The sequence below is a fragment of the Haliaeetus albicilla genome, chromosome 22, assembly GCF_947461875.1.
Source record: "Haliaeetus albicilla chromosome 22, bHalAlb1.1, whole genome shotgun sequence".
Taxonomy (NCBI): Eukaryota; Metazoa; Chordata; class Aves; order Accipitriformes; family Accipitridae; genus Haliaeetus; species Haliaeetus albicilla.
Window position 1 is genome coordinate 4,494,730 of NC_091504.1, and position 15,157 is coordinate 4,509,886.

Consider the following 15,157-nt stretch of genomic DNA (forward strand, 5'->3'; position numbering starts at 1 on the left):
ACTTTTTTGGTCATTGCTCCAAGAAACAGCACTGTATGGGTTGCTCTGAAGAAAATGACCTCCATCCCAGTCAGAGCCAGTACACTGGGTCAAAGCTTTCTAGACCCAGGATCATCCAAGGATGAAGGAGCTGGGGCAAGGGACTGGGTGTCCCAGTCTCTGTCCAAGATGTAGAGTGAAGAGAGAAGAGGAGCCTGAGCTGGAGCCCAAGGAGCACACCTGGAGCAAGGACTTGCTCATTTCCCTGGGAACAGAGGAGGCAAAGGGGAGGGGAGGGAGGTCCAGGTGGTGATCTCCTTTTAGCCCTCAGAAACAAGAACTGCTCACCTCACTCCAGGCTCCTCACCTCCCCTTGCAGCAGGAGAAGTGAAGGCTTCTTGCTCAGCTGCTCACCTGCTGCATCCCCAGCCAGTTCCAGAGGCGATGGCTGCAACAGAGCCTGGCCAGAGGAGGAAGGGGAGATGCATGGGTGTCACCCACACGAACCACCCAACAGGAATGGCCCATTTTGCCTTGGCAGTGCAGTGAAAGTAGACCTTTCTTATTGGCTGACATGCACGCTTCACGCTCTTGCAATGTGCACCCCAGGGGAAGATGATGCCCATCCTGGGAACCCACAGCTGATCCTCATGACACCCTCGTGATGGCCCTCGAAAAGTACTCACATATTATGCCAAATACCTTTTCTTATCTCCTCCAGCAAAGAAAACCTTGACACTTCAAGAGTTTGCAGACGTCAAGACGACCAAGGTGTTTATCATCAAGGAAAAAGGCAACCCATAGCATTTGCAGCATTGCTTCTTAAACAATAGTATTTCTCTCTGAGGACCTTTTGCTTTCTTCCCCTTGCCACTCCACAAGTGGTCTCAACGCCATGCACTTCTGAGGAGCCAGCTGGTATCCAGAGCTTTCCCATTCAAAGGAGCTAGAAGTGTCTTTGTCCTGTGTCACCAAGGTAGCAGGAGCTCTGGGTGCAAGCCAGGGCTTTCCTGAGCATTTTCCTCAGGGCCTCCCTCACCTCCCTGTTCTGCAGGCTGTAGATGAGGGGATTGACGAGGGGTGTGAAGGTGGCATAGAAAAAAGAGAACACTTTGTTGAGCTGCCTCAGCAGGGCTGTTCTGGGCAGCATGTAGACAATGATGAGGGTGCCATAGAAAACAGTGACGACAGTGAGGTGAGAGGAGCAGGTGGAGAAGGCCTTCTGCCTGCCAACGCTGGACGGGATCCTCGGGATGGCAGCTATGATGCACACATAGGAGGCCAGTGTGAATGGGAAGACCACGTTCAAGAAAGATAGTAATAAAGTTACTAGTTTGGCCACCCTGGTGTCACTGCAGGAGAGCTCCAGCAATGGGGTAAAATCACGGAAGAAGTGGTCAATTGCCTGTCCCAATCCAATATCGGGGAGGATTCTTAAACGATCCCAAGAGCGAGATTAGGACACAAACGAGGTCAGATGCCGTACAATCTTGCAAGTTTTGTTTCCTATAACAACTGATAATGGCGACAGGACAGAGGGAAGAAGAAAGGAAAAAGAGGCAGACCTAAGCAAGAAAATGGAAGAGATATAGCAAGACTAGTTACCACCACCACGAAGCCAGCAACATCCTGTTGACTCGGTCTCGATGCAGGTTATAGAGGGTCCAGGTTCCGGGTTCCAGCCAAAGTCCCAGTTCCAAGCGCTGCAGGTTCTCTTCAGTTGCTTTTCAATTGTAGTTGCTTTTCAGGTGCTTTTCAGGTTTCTTTTTGAGGGAGGAGTACGCAGTTCTTTTATTTTCCTGGTCCCCATGATTTCTCCGAAAAGTCCACCCATTTCCACGGAGCTCATTACCATACGTGCTGCCCTGTGTTCCTCCATGGGCGCATGCCCAGGTGTTCACGGTGGTTTCTTCACCTTGCTTGTGGGCAAGCACAGCTTGGTAGGCACTGCTAGCTTCAGGCGGATATGGTGGTTTCTTCAGGGACATTTTGTTTCCTTCAGCGCCTACTCCCCCACAGCAACAGGATGTTGAGGCTCTTTGCAGCAGCAATGTCAAGACAAACGTTTCCAGCCAACACAGTCTCTTACTTTGCCTTAGGGCCACAGACCTGCAGCTGGGACAAGAGCAATGTGAGTACTCCAGATACCAGGGAACCCCAGAGTCAGGACCCAGCCACCAGCTGGTGACTGATCTTGCAGGTCATGAGGCTTGCATAGAGCAGAGGTCGGCATATGGCCAAGTACTGATCATGGGACGTGGCTGCCAGCAGGTAACTCTCAGTAGCTGCACAGGAACCAAAGTAATAGAGCTGAGCGATCCAGCCATGAGCAGAGATGGGGCCATTCCCGGTCAGGAAGCTGGCCAGTAGCCGGGGCAGGATTGCAGAGCTGTAGCAGGTCTCCAAGGAGGACAGATTGCCCAGGAAGAAGTACATGGGGGTGTACAGTTGCCTGTCTGCCACCACCAGCACAACAATGAGGATGTTCCCAAGCACAATAACCGAATAGATCATAAGGGTGAGGAGGAAGAGCGGTGTCTGGAGTGAGAGAACATTACCAAATCCCAGCAGGAGGAACTCCATCTGCGAGGTCTCATTGTTCCAGCCCTTTTTCTCCATATGGCATTGTTTGTCTTCCTTTCCTGCATTTGCCACCAAGAAGACCTGTAGGAAAGGGAATGCATTTCTGCATTTTCTTTCAAGAAGAGTTAGGAACCACATTGCTCTCACCAAAACATAAGGCCCTACTACTATTTCTTTATTCACAGACGTCTCATATTGCCCTGAACTAGGAAAGAAGACTTTCTTCCTGAGGAAGAACCTCCTCAGCCTAAGAGAGCCCCTTCTGACCACAGATGTGAGTTATCCCAGGAAGGTTCGTCTTCCCCAGCGTGGCATAAACAGATCCCATTCAACTTGTTCACAATGTCACAGCTTGCTTTCCTGTGCCAGAGGGTTTTCCCAGTAGGACCCAGCATAGGGCTCTGGGATAGAGATCCTTCTGTATTGAGGCAGGTCAGAGATGTGTTAAGGAAAACGAAGCCCTTTCTCCAAAAAAGACACCTGGGAGGGGTGTCCCCAAGGTGGTGGAGAGTGTGTCAACACCTCCAGGCAGCGCTGACTTCCTGGAAACAAGATGCTGAGGAAGGGCAGCTGAGCCAGGGACATCTCTGAACTTGGTGAACAGGACAGGACAGTCCTCAAAAAGGCGATCACCTCCCCTCCCTTCAGATGACTGCATCTTCATCAACTCACAAAGAATTAGAACGCCTCAGGCTTCCTGAGGCAGAGGGGTCTGGCTTGTTGGGGGCTGAAGGGAAAAGAGCCATCGCTATGTCCTTCCAGTTAGGAATCCTCTCCCCAGAGGTTCACAGGGGCCTCCCTTGCTCCTTTGGTAGCCAAGGGGAGCAAGTGGGCATGACTCCTCCCAGCCCTGTTGGACTTCCCCATCAGGAGAAGCATCTCCTCTGCCTCTGTCCTGGATGGAAAGGCAGGAGAGGGAGGCCCAAGGCACACAGACCTGTGTGCTCTTGATCCAGCAGTTTATCCTGGGAGCCTCACACCAAAATGTAAGTGCTGGGGGTCCAAGTCCAAGCTGGACACATGAAATTCTCATCCTGTCGGTGATGTTCAAGGAAGACGGGGATCTCCTTTGCCAGCGCACTGGAAAGCAGTGCCTTGCAGCTGCCACAATCTACATCTTCTCCACCAGAAGCCGCCACTGCCAATGGCTGAGAGTTACCTTGAATGCCTTTGCTGTGTTCCTCTGTTCCATGCAGAGGTTGCAGATACCCCCAAGGCATCAGTAGTGGTCCCAGAAACCCATGTCCAGGCTATCCCATCCCATTTCTTTTTTTGTAGGCTCCCATCGGTATGGTTGTACCGGTTTTGGCTGGGATAGTTGGTTTTCTTCATAGTAATGCATACGCTGCTGGTTTGAACCTAGGAATAAAACACATCGATGTTTTAGCTGTTGCTGAGCAGTCCTTACACAGCATCAAGGCTTTTCTGTTTCTTATGCTGCTCCGCCAACAAGCAGGCTGGGGGTGCACAAGTTGGGAGGGGACACAGCCAGGGCAGCTGACCCCAACTGACCAAAGGGATTTTCCATGCCATATGACATCACGTTCAGCAGTAAAAGTGGGGGGGGTGGGGTGGGGTGTCAGTCTTTCCAAGGGGAGCCTGGACGGGCATCGGTCTGCTGGTGAGATATGGTTAGTTATTACCTTCGTAAAAAATGTGATACCCTCAGCAACAGCAGCCTCGTGGTTGGGGTCTGCCGCAGGCTACCTGATCAAGAGGAGGATGTCAGTGAAGTGTTCTTACTTCAACTGCAGGAAGCATCACACTCTCAGGCCCTGATCCTGCGGGGAGACTTCAACCACCATGACATCTGCTAGAAAATTGGCACAGTGTATTGGGTTTATGTGACAAGGTTTTGGTAGCAGCAGGGGCTGCAGGAGTGGCTTCTGTGAGAAGATGCCAGAAGCTGCCTCCTGTGTCCGACAGAGACAGTTCCAGCCATCTCCAAGATGGACCTGGCACTGCCCAAAGCTGAGTCCATCAGCAACGGTGGTAGCGCCTAGTTAAGAAAGGGTAAAAAAGCTGTGGAACAGCACCTGGGAGAGAGGAGTGAGAACATGGGAGAGAAAAAAACCCTGCAGACCCCCAAGGTCAGTGAAGAAGGAGGGGGACAAGGTACTCCAGGTGCTGGAGCAGAGATTCCCCTGCAGCCCGTGGGAAAGACCATGGTGAGGCAGGCTGTCCCCCTGCAGCCCATGGAGGTCCACGGTGGAGCAGATATCCACCTGCAGCCCATGGAATAACCCTTGTCAGAGCTGGTGGATGCCTGAAGGAAGCTGTGACCCCGTAGGAAGTCCATGCTGGAGCAGGTTCCTGGCAGGACCTGTAGACCCATGGAGAGAGGAGACCACGCTGGAGCAGGTTTTCTGTCAGGAGCTGTGACTGCATGGGGGACCCCCGCTGGAGCAGCCTGCTCCTGGAGGACTGCAGCCTGTGGAATGGACCCACGCTGGAGCAGTTTGTGAAGAACTGCAGCCTGTGGGAACAACCCATGTTGGAGAAGTTTGTGGAGGACTGTCTCCCGGGGGAGGAAGTGCATGCTAGAGCAGGAGACGAGTGTGAGGAGGAAGGAGTGGCAGAAAAGCGTGAACTGACTGCAACCTCCATTTCCCGTCTCCCTGCATGTCTCAAGGGGGAGGAGCTAGAGAAGCAGGGAGTGACGTTGAGCCCGGGAGGAAGGGAGGGGTGGTGAGAAGGTGTTTTAAGGTTTGTTCTTATTTCTCATTATCCTATTCTGATTTCCTTGGCAATAAACTCCATTAATTTCCCCAAGCTGAGTCTGTTTTGCCCATGACGGTACTTGCTGAGTGATTTCCCTGTCCTTATCTCAACCCATGAGTCTTTCATCCTATTTTCTTTCCCCTTTCCAGTCGAGCAGGGGGACTGAGAGAGCAGCTGGGTGGGCACTTGGTGACCTGCCAAGGTCAACCCACCAGACACAGCAAGCTGCAAGCAGTCTAGGAGACTCTTGAGGTGCACTGAGGATAACTTCCTAATCGAGGTGATAGAAAGTTAAACCAGATACAGTGGGTTGACCGATAAGGACAGGGAGAGATCACTCACCAATCACCATCACAGACAAAACAGACTCAACTTGGGGAAAATTAACTTAATTTATTGCCAATACAACCAGAGTAGGGTAATGAGAAATAAGCAAATCTTGAATCACCTTTCCCCCACCCTTCCCTTCTTCCCAGGCACAGCTTCACTCCCAAATTCTCTACCTACCCCCCCACAGCAGCACAGGGGGACGGGGAATGGGGGTTACAGTCAGTTCATCACACGTCGTCTCTGCCGCTCCATCCTCTTCAGGGATGACTTCTCACACACTTCCCCTGCTCCAGCATCAGGTCTCTCCCATGGGAGACAGTCCTCCACAAACTTCTCCAGTGTGGGTCCCTCCCACAGGCTGCAGTTCTTCAGGAACTGCTCCAGCATGGGTCCCTTCCATGGCGTGCGGTCCTTCGGGCACAGACTGCTCCAGCGTGGGTCCCCTGCGGGATCATAAGTCCTCCCAGAAAACCTGATCCAGTGTGGGCTCCTCTCTCCATGGATCAGCAGGTCCTGCCAGAAGCCTGCTCCAATGTGGGCTTCTGTCCCGACCCAATATCGGGGAGGGTTGTTAAATGATCCTGAGAGCGAGATTAAGACACAAACGAGGTCAAATGCTGTACAACTTTACAACTTTTATTTTCCTACACCAACCAATAACTGCGATAGAACAAAGTGAGGAAAAAGGAAAAGAGGCAGACCTAAGCAAGAGAACAGAGAAGAGGTAGCAAGACTAGTGACCACCACCACAAAGCCAGCAACATCCCGCTGAGTCGCTTCCGACGCCGGTGACGGGGGGTCGGGTTCCTCAGCTCACAGTCCAGTGCCTTCCCAGATGTTACCATCCTTTTTGGTGTCCTCCAGAGTCCAGGTTTTTTCACTCGTGCCCTGGAGGGGAGTACGCAGTTCTTTTTTATTGTTCCAGTCCCCATGATTTCTCAGAAAAGTCCACCCATTTCTCCGGAACTCATTATTCTGTGTGCCGCCCCCTGTTCTTCCATGGGCGCATGCCCAGGTGCTCCTGGTGGTTTCTCACCTTTACTTGTGGGCAGGCACAGCTCGGCAGTCGCGGATGCGGTGGCTTTCTTCGGGGACATCTTGTGCGTATCCCCCCTGCAACAACAGGATGTTGAGGCAGCAGCGATGTCGTGTCAGCAAACCAGCACAGTCTCTTACAGCTTCCCACGGGATCACAGCCTCTTTCAGGCATCCCCCTGCTCCAGTGTGGGGTCCTCCATGGGCTGCAGGTGGATATCTGCTCCACCGTGGACCTCCATGGGCTGCAGGGGGACAGCCTGCCTCACCGTGGTCTTTCCCATGGGCTGCAGGGGAACCTCTGCTCCAGTGCCTGGAGGACCTTGTCCCCCTCCTTCTTCACTGACCTTGGGGGCTGCAGGGTTTTTTTCTCTCCCATTGTCCTGGTTTCAGCTGGGATGTAGTTAGCTGTCTTCCTAGTAGCTGGTACAGTGCTATGTTTTGAGTTCAGTATGTGAAGAATGTTGAGAACACTGATGTTTTCAGTTGTTGCTCAGTAGTGTTTAGACTACAGTCAAGGATTTTTCAGCTTCTCATACCCAGCCAGGGCACCTGACCCAAACTGGCCAACAGTGTATTCCATACCATGTGACGTCCCATCTAGTTTAGGAACTGGGAAGTGGGGGGGGGCAGGGATTCGCCGCTTGGGGACTGGCTGGGTGTCGGTCGGCGGGTGGTGAGCAATTGCCCTGCGCATCATTTGTACATTTCAATCCTTTTATTACTACTGTTGTCATTTTATTAGTGTTATCATTATCATTATTAGTCTCTTCTTTTCTGTTCTATTAAATCGTTCTTATCTCAACCCAGGAGTTTTACTTCTTTTCCTGATTTTCTCCCCCATCCCACTGGATGGGGGGGGAGTGAGTGAGCAGCTGTGTGGTGCTTAGTTGCTGGCTGGCGTTAAACCACGACACCCACGTTCTCACTCCTCTCTCTCTGGCTGCAGTTTCTGTGCTGCAGCAACTTTTTTTCCCCTTCTTAAATCTGTTATCCCACAGGCGCTACCACCATGCTGATGGGCTTGGCCTTGGCCTTGGTCGGCGGCGGGTCCGTCTTGGAGCCGGCTGGCATTGGCTCTGTCAGAGACGAGGAAAGCTTCTAGCAGCTTCTCACAGAAGCCACCCCTGTAGCCCCCCCCCCCACCAAAATCTTGCCACACAAACCCAACACACCAGAAGACATGCGTTATGGGGCCTGTTGCTCACCAGCACAGAGGAACTTATTGGAGAGGTCAAGACTGGTGGTAGCCCATGCTGCAGTGATCATGCTCTGGTGAAACTCATAATCTCACAAGTCAGGTTGGCGTTGTCCTGTGCTCAGGAGGTCTCCAGTTCTACCTTTGGTTCCAAGCAGGGCCAGCTCCGAGGTCCAAGCAGGTTGCTCAATGAGTGTCAGCATCCACGTGCAGGGTCTGAACATCAGCCAGGCATCGAAGCCACTATTACAGAAATGGAGATGAGGCACTTGACCAGCTCCTTGAACCCAGGAATGATATGCCATGCCTCCTGAGATTCCTGGGAACACCTAAGCTTTATGTGCAGAAAAGTGTTGAGTCCTCTTTTGGTGTCCTCACCAACCTCTCGGCCCATGTGGTGCTATAGGCTGTGAAGATAATAAAAATCATCTTTTTGAGTAGGTTACCTTCGTTTTACATGCTGAAATGCAGAGCAGATGAAGGGAGCTCAGGCTCTCTGCCACAGATTTAGGACTTCAGAGACTGGAGATGTGGGTAACGGTGTTGTGTCGGTGTACACCACATCAAACTGTTGCCCTCCTTTGCGTCTTTTTACTAATCCGGGATCTGTCCCTTGGCTTGCTTTGGCTAAAAACAGAGCAACTCCCCTATGCCGCCTCCTTGTCCTGATGAAAACTGTGAGAAACATATAGAGCAGAGATGAATTAAGGGCAATTCTGTCTAAGAGGTGCAATCTTTAAATGAGAACAGAGAGGGAGCAGTGAGAGAAAAAAAACCGCTGTTTTAAGAACTGCATGCCAGAGGCAGACAACTGAGAACTTATACCTATTTTATTTAAGTAAGAATAATCATCCAGAAGGAAGCGGAAGAGCTTTAGTTTGGCACCATCAAGAATAAGAATTAGTTCCTTTGCAGCACTGCCTTGTTCCTGTTAGCAGTGACAGTACCACTGACTCCAAAACACCCTAGCTGGTTTCTTCTTTTCCCTTGGCTCCAAAGCTCAGCCGTGAAAGGACTACCTCAAATCTGAGCCATGCAAATCTCTCCAATCTTCACTCATCCATGCTTTTTTACCACACGACACTTCTCCCCCCATCACTTCAGCACACTGAAGCAACACATTTAGCCCCTACACCTTCACCCATTTCCAATTGCAGGCTGAGGTATTTCCCACAGCCAGGGGGATGTTTTCATTAGTTGGTCCTCTGGGAAGTTGGGTTTCCTGGGTGTCTTGGCTCGAGCCTGCTGCATTCACATTTCCAGCAAGGGGCAAAGCTCCAGTTCAGGGATTAAAATCTCTTGCCCATCCTGCCTGGAGAGCCAGGACAGTTGCACCATGCGATGGACCATGTCAGAGAGAAGATGGAGGTAGTGTGAACTGAAATGCTTTGGGCTCAAATGGAAGGTCAAATCCTGAGCTGACAGGACAACATTGGCCTCAGTTAGACATAAATTACTTGACATGACTGTGAGTTCAGACCCAGTCGGTAGAGTTCCTCACACCCCTCAATGAGGAGGAGAGAGAGCCGGGGAGAGGGGAATGCTCTTTGGTTTCCCAAATCCAAGGAAAGTGCTCAAACCATCCCTCCCTTGGCCTCTGGTGTCCCATTTCCTGAGAATCACATCTGCTGGGGCTTTGGTCAATAATCTTTAAATAATTCTTCAGATGTTTTTATGATTTCCCCAAGAGTATCATGATCTACCAAAAATAATCAGTATGTGCCATACAAGGCATGATACCCAATCCTCAATGACCTATTCAAAGCGGCTCAGATGAAAGGGGGTCTTGCAAAAGTCACCTTTTGTGTCCCCAAGGCGACAGAGGCTGGATCCCCTTCTCAGGACAGACTCCTTACCAGGAAGGCACAGCCTTGGGTGTTGCTTAACTGGTTCTTTCTGCCAATTCATTCGGCATCTGTTTTGATGCCATTGGTGATTTGCTGTGACTACTCTTTCTGCACAGAAGATCTTAAAAAGACAATGATCTCATGAAAGGTGGTCCAAAAGGCCCTCTTATGGCCAAGAAAGCTCACCATGAGCTCTGGAGAGATCCAGGAAGATTCTAAGAAGCACCAAGAACCAAGGAACTCAAGGACTTCTGAAGAGCTAGAAGGCAAGGATGAAGAGCAGAATATACCCCCCCCTTAATCCAGGAGGGACTAGTTAGTGACCTACTATGCCATCTGGACACTCACAAATCTATGGGACCAGATGGCCTCCATCCAAGAGTACTGAGGGAAGTGGCGGAGGTGCTTGCCAAGCCACTCTCCATCATCCATCAGCAATCCTGGTCAACAGGGGAGGTCCCAGAGGACTGGAGGCTTGCCAGTGTGATGTCCATTTACAAGAAGGGTCGGAGGGAGGATCTGGGGAAGTACAGGCCTGTCAGCCTGACCTTGCTACCAGGGAAGATTATGGAACGGTTTGTCTTGAGAGCACTCACATGGCAAGTCCAGGACAAGCAGGGGATCAGGCCCAGCCTGACGGGTTTACAAAAGGCAGGTCCTGCTTGACCAACCTGATCTCCTTCTATGACCAGGTGACCCACCCAGTGCATGAGGGAAAGGCTGTGGATGTTATCTACCTCGACTTCAGCAAGGCCTTTGACACTGTCTCTCATGGCATACTCCTTGAGAAGCTGGCGTCTCATGGCTTGGACGAGTGTACTCTTTGCTGGGTGAAAAACTGGCTGGATGGACGAGCCCAGAGGGCTGTGGTGAATGGGGTGAAATCCAGTTGGCGGCGGGTCACAAGCGGTGTTCCCCAGGGCTCGGTGTTGGGCCCTGTTCTGTTTAATACCTTTATCAATGGTCTGGACAAGGGGATTGAGTGCACCCTCAGCAAGTTTGCAGATGACACCAAGTTGGGAGGCAGGGTCGATCTGCTTGAGGGTAGGAAGGCTCTACAGAGAGATCTGGACAGGCTGGATCGATGGGCTGAGGCCAATTGTATGAAGTTCAACAAGGCCGAGGGCCAGGTCCTGCACTGTGGTCACAGCAATCCCATGCAGCGCTACAGGCTTGGGGAAGAGTGGCTGGAAAACTGCGCGGCAGAGAAAGACCTGGGCGTGCTGGTCAACAGCCGGCTGAGTATGAGCCAGCAGTGTGCCCAGGTGGCCAAGAAGGCCAACGGCATCCTGGCCTGTATCAGCAATAGCGTGGCCAGCAGGAGCAGGGAGGTGATTGTTCCCCTGTATTCGGCACTGGTGAGGCTGCACCTCGAGTCCTGTGTTCAGTTTTGGGCCCCTCACTATGGGAAAGACACTGAGTTGCTGGAGCGTGTCCAGAGAAGGGCAACCAAGTTGGTGAGGGGCCTGGAGCACAAGTCTTATGAGGAGCAGCTGAGGGAACTGGGGCTGTTTAGTCTGGAGAAAAGGAGGCTGAGGGGAGACCTTATCGCTCTCTACAACTACCTGAAGGGGGGTTGTAGTGAGGTGGGTGCTGGTGTCTTCTGTCAGGTGGCTGGGGATAGGACGAGAGGAAATGGCCTCAAGTTGTGGCAAGGGAGATTTAGGTTGGATATTAGGAAAAACTTCTTTACTGAGAGGGTTGTCAGACATTGGAATAGGCTGCCCTGGGAAGTGGTTGAGTCGCCATCACCGGAGGTATTCAAAAAGTGCGGAGACAAGGTACTCCAGAACATGGTTTAGTGGGCATGGATGATGGTTGGACTCAATGATCTTGAAGGTCTTTTCCAACCTAAATGATTCTATGATTCTAAGAGCTGCCCTGAGCAGCAGTGGTTGGCCATGTGTGTTGTTGGCCGTGTATAGGGTTGGGAGAGAGTGTCAAGGGATTTCACTGAGAAACAAAGGGAAGGTGGATGGCTTTAGCAAATCCTTAAACCATATCTGAGGCCAGAAATGGAAAGGAGTGGATGTCTATGGGTTGAGGAGAAGGAGGTGGTTTTTCCTAGGAAGATGGCAGGAAGGAAGACCCTTCTTGTGCAAATCAGGGACGAAAGAGACATTTCCATGTTGTGTGCATGCCTCGGTAGGTGGTGAATGGCCGCTGCTGAGAGTGGCTGTGCTCAGTCATGCCCCATGAGCTGTTCTTGATCTCTTTTCCTCCTTCCCTGAGCACAGAGAGTCATCAGTAAAGCCTGGGACATCATGGGGTCAGAGTGAGGTGGGGAAAGAGGGGTGGTGGTTAAAATCTTCAGGGAAAACAGGCACAGGCATAGGACAGTGTAGGACAGCCTGTGGTCGGGATGGCCAAGGGTTTTGGTGGGGCTGGGACCCTCAGCAGAACTGAGGTCCATGTCCTCTGAGCAACGGCAGCTGTCTCTTCCACTGAGGCCCATGAGGGGACGCCAGTTCCTTAAAGCCCCGGCCTTTTGTTGCCTCCTCACCCTTGGTAGAGCCTGGGAGGTGTCCTACCACTGACCTGCACTCAGCATCGCAAACCCTCACATCTCACTGCCCTCAGGAAGAGCCCTGAGACACCCATGATGAAAGGACCCTATTCCTAGGGGATGGGGGTCAGGCCTTGGCTGTCCTGCTTGATAAAACACACCAAGGGCTTTCCCAGCCACTGCCACCTTCATTTTTCTACCTGGATCCAGTGCTTCTGGGCTCTCCTTCACCCGCCCACAGGGATGGTCACCTCGTCTGCTCATCCCCTCCACGGTCTCTCCAGCGGTGATCCTCAATGGGGCTCACAAACACCCTCGGAAACTTGGAGGCTTGCTGCTGACTTTTGGGTTTCAGCAGCCTTGTTCCATCTTCTGTCGAGAGCTGCAGTTCGGGAACTCGGCACCAGAGGGCTCATTAACATGCAAAACTCCCTCACGAGCCACGTCTCTCTGCGTAATTTTCCTTAATTCTGCAATTCTTCTGGGGTTCATCAGAGAGATTTCAGGAGTGTAGTCAAAGCAAAAAGGTTTCTACAATAAGTAACAGTAAGAAAGGATTTCTTCTTTTTCCACTTTTCCTTATTTTTCTGCTCCCAGATTCAGTGATATCAGCAATCTGTGATTGCTACTGATCCTGAGCATCTCCTAGTTGACTATGAACATAGAGGGAAGTCAAGACCCTTTACAGAGGCCACTCTATGGGCAAGCTTTGTCCCACCCCCCAACCCCAGCATTTCTCTCATCAGCCACCTGGGATTTACAGCAGCCTTGCGTGGGGACAGAATTTTTAGGAGGGCCTCTTGCGATAGGACGAGGGGGAATGGTTTTAAACTAGAAGAGGGTAGATTTAGAGTGGATATACAAGAAATTTTTTATGACGAGGGTGATGAAACACCAAAACAGGTTGCCCAGAGAGGTGGTCGATGCCCCATCCTTGGAAACATTCAAGGTCAGGTTGGATGGGGATCTGAGCAACCTGATGTAGTTGAAGATGTCCCTGCTCATTGCAGGGGGGTTGGACTCGATGACCTTGAAAGGTCCCTTCCAACCCAAACCATTCAATGATTCTATGAAATCAGAGCTTTCTCCACTCGCATCCACAGCTGCATGTCTTAACACCTTGGCACCAACTCCCACCTGCTTTTCTTGGAGAAGGAGCTGCACCCAGACACAGGAGGATGCTTCTTAATTGCCAGCAAGCAAAACCAAATGGGAATAGTTCAATAAAAACCAAAATACATGCCTCAGGTGTATATTAAGTCCATGTTACCTCCACTGAAGTCCACTTCCCACAGTGGATGACCATGCACCAATGGAATACACATTACTGGGTCAAGCACTGTAAGAGCTGATCAGAAAATCAGCATTGTCTCAACATTGTCATCAGGAACATGAACAGTACGCTACCTGACAACAGCCTGTTTGGAGCCAGTGGCCGGTCCCAAGGATGGAATGTGCGGTACAAGGTTCCTGGAAGGTACCTGGCTGGAACCATTAGAGATAACCGCACAGCTACTGTTAAAAAGGATGGATTGCAACTGTTGCCATAACATCATGAAGAAATCATGAACTTCAGACAAACTTTGTTTCATTATAATACCAAAACACACCTCCTGGTCCAAGGCTGCCCGCCTCCAAGACTTACCACGCCTCGGACACTGACCCCGTGCCTGTGTGATAGCCTCGCTCAAGAAGGGCAGAGACATGATGATTGTATTCTGAGAAGGGTGGAGATATGATAATTGTATTCTGAGAAGGGTGGAGACTCCTGAGGCAGAGGTGGAGCAAGGTGTGTTACTAAGCATAAAAGATGACTTCTGAACAACGGAAGTTTGAAGTTTCCCCACCAAGGACCACGACGATTGACGACACAGCATTAGCTGGACCCGGGACCGTTAGGACGTCTTGAGATCAGAGGTGGTAGGTATAACCTCTCTTTCTCCCCTCTCTAAACTTTACTTTTCTCCTTTCTTTCACCCATCTCTAACTATTGCGTGTCTCCTCACAGGCAATACAATAAAGTTTTACTGTGTGATTACTGCTATCCCCTTTGGTGTTGGTCACCTTAATTTTGCACTTTCGAGATCGTAGCAAACGAACCATCATGAGTCCACCGAGTGGACCGTGACAAGCATAGATGCCAAGACCCACCCAGCCACCTCCATGCTTGGACACTCTTTGTCCACATTCACTCTTTATACACAAAAAAAGTCACACGCTGAAGCCACGAACTCCCTCGATTCACAGAGAGAAGCAAAAGTGAACGAAATGCTCTCTTTTGGATAGCCAAAACTGCACTAAATCCCACCCAATAGTGATTACAGGAGCATCTTCAAGTAGACTCTGCATCACCTAGACCCACTGTGGAGGGCCGACCCTGGCAGGTGCCCACCAAAGCCGCTCTATCACTCCACAACTCAGCTGGTCAGGGGAGGGAAAATACAATGAAAGGCTCGTGGGTCAAGATAAGTACATGGAGAGATCACTCACATAATTACCATCACGGGCAAAACAGACTCGACTTGGGGAAATTTGATTTCTTACAAATCAAATCAGAGTAGGATAATGAGAAATAAGAACAAATCTTGAATCACCTTCCCCCCACTCCTCCCTTCTTCCCAGGCACAGCTTCACTCCCAGATTCTCTAACTACACCCCTACAGCAGTGCAGGGGGATGGGTAATGGGGGTTGGTGTCAGTTCACCACATGTTGTCTCTGCTGCTCCTTCCTCCTCAGAGGCAGGATTTCTCACACTCTTCCATAGGGTCTCTCCCACGGGAGACAGTTCTCCATGAACTTCTCTGTCCTGCTTTCAGCTGGAATAGAGTTAATTGTCTTCCTAGTAGCTGGTACAGTGCTATGTTTTTAGCTAGGCGTGAGAAGAATGTTGAGAACACTGATGTTTTCAGTTGTTGCTAAGTAATGTTTAGTCTGAAGTCAAGGATTTTTCAGCTTCT

At 50.9% G+C, this 15,157-nt stretch overlaps 1 long non-coding RNA gene and 1 pseudogene across 1 annotated transcript in view; one reads left to right on the plus strand and one right to left on the minus strand.

Annotated features, from left to right (window-relative positions):
• Window positions 1–15,157, plus strand: part of LOC138690402 (uncharacterized) — a 110,014-nt gene that overhangs the window by 61,492 nt on the left and 33,365 nt on the right. The gene's annotated exons all lie outside the window — the stretch shown is intronic.
• Window positions 926–4,625, minus strand: LOC138690596 (olfactory receptor 11A1-like; annotated as a pseudogene).